The sequence below is a fragment of the Belonocnema kinseyi genome, chromosome 6 (genome assembly GCF_010883055.1).
Source record: "Belonocnema kinseyi isolate 2016_QV_RU_SX_M_011 chromosome 6, B_treatae_v1, whole genome shotgun sequence".
In the NCBI taxonomy this organism is placed as follows: Eukaryota; Metazoa; Arthropoda; class Insecta; order Hymenoptera; family Cynipidae; genus Belonocnema; species Belonocnema kinseyi.
The window spans coordinates 32,754,851-32,756,523 of NC_046662.1; the positions used below are offsets into that span (position 1 = coordinate 32,754,851).

Sequence of the window (1,673 nt, forward strand, 5' to 3'; positions counted from 1 at the left end):
GTCTATCTAATTCCTCATCTATCTTCCCGTCCCTAGTAAATAAGCTACCAAGGTATACGAACTTGTCAACTTGTTCAATTCTCTCATCATTTAATAAAATATCGCATAGTGTTTTTTCACTCTTTCCTTCGAACACCATAGATTCGGTTTTATTTTCGTTAATTTTGAGGCTCATTCTCATCATGCTTGCATCTAGTTTATTCAACATTCTTTGTAGGTCTTCGATAGACTCTGCCGTAACAAACTTATCATCTGCGAACGCTAACCCTCGTACCCTTACTGTTTCGAGATCCACACCCTCTTCGTCGAAGAGAGCCATTCTTAAACACTTGTCCATAAATAATATAAATAACCATGAAGACATAACGCATCCTTGTCTAACTCCTTGAATAATATCGAAACTGTCACTCATTTTCCCATTCACTCTTACACTCGCTTTGCTACCTGTGTATATTGTTTTTATAGCTTGTAGGATCCATCCATTGACTCCATACTCTTTCAGAATTTACCAAAGTTTACTTCTATCTACCTTGTCAAAAGCTTTTTACGTGACTTGAATAATTGAAGTTTTAAAAGAAATACTTATTTTTCATTTAAATCCAAGCACGTAAGTTTAAGTTGCAAATTTAAATGACATGAAATTAAATTTGAAAATAGGTATTAGAGTGGATGGAAGAGTATGGAGAAGAAGATTTCGCTCGTTCTGGTTTCGTCGCCGAAGAAACCATCGTTTTACCAGAAGGTCCAATGCCAGATTTTCCACACAGTATAGAACCACACTTGAGGCAATTAGGAATGCCAACATCCTTGCAGAAAGGAGTCGTCACTCTTGTCAAAGAATACGAAGTGTGCAAAGAAGGCCAAACCTTGACTCCAGAACAGGCGAGAATACTTGTAAGACAAATTATCTTTAAATCAATCTAACAGGGTGGCAGTATTTCAGGGAAAACGTGGAAATCGGGAATTTTTGTTGTCAGGGACCGGAAAACCGGGAATTCATTTTTGTTCACCGGGAATTTTACAAATATTTAAAAAAAAATCTATCCAACTTTTGATTGCAACCGTTTTTTAAATAAGTAGTTAAATTTGTATCCTTTTCAATTATATCATTCAGTTTAGAATGCATAATTCGCAAATTTTCCACTTTCAACATTTTCCATTTTAGATTTTTAATTTTGAAATGTACATTTTAATTAAAAAAATTTTTAAATGCCATTTGAAAGCCTTATACAATTAAAAATTAGATGTCTTTAAAATCGAAGATTTTTAATAAAAAATATTTTCAGTTGATCGACTGTGAATACAAATTTTATTGCTAAAAAACTAAACTATTTTATTTCGAAAGTCTTATTCGTTGAACAATTGTAAACGCCCAATAGAAACTTTATATGCTATATTCAATTTTAAAATTACTTCAAAATAATATATTCATAAATAAAGGATTTTATTACGTTTCAAATATTATTTAGTATAAAATATTCCATTTTTAAACCATTCTATTGGACATTTTTTAATTGAGAAAAAGAACAATTACTTAATATTTAGAAATATCTGAACGTTATATTTAAAACCAGTAATTGAGCCGCCGCATGGAAGAACGGGATATAAAATATTTTTCGAGGAGTGGGAGGGCCCTTGTAGGTTTATGAAGACATTGTTGAATTTATATTTTT

General features: G+C 31.7%; 1 protein-coding gene across 1 annotated transcript in view; it reads right to left on the minus strand.

Annotated features, from left to right (window-relative positions):
- Positions 1–1,673, minus strand: part of LOC117175322 (mRNA turnover protein 4 homolog) — a 9,418-nt gene that overhangs the window by 4,857 nt on the left and 2,888 nt on the right. The gene's annotated exons all lie outside the window — the stretch shown is intronic.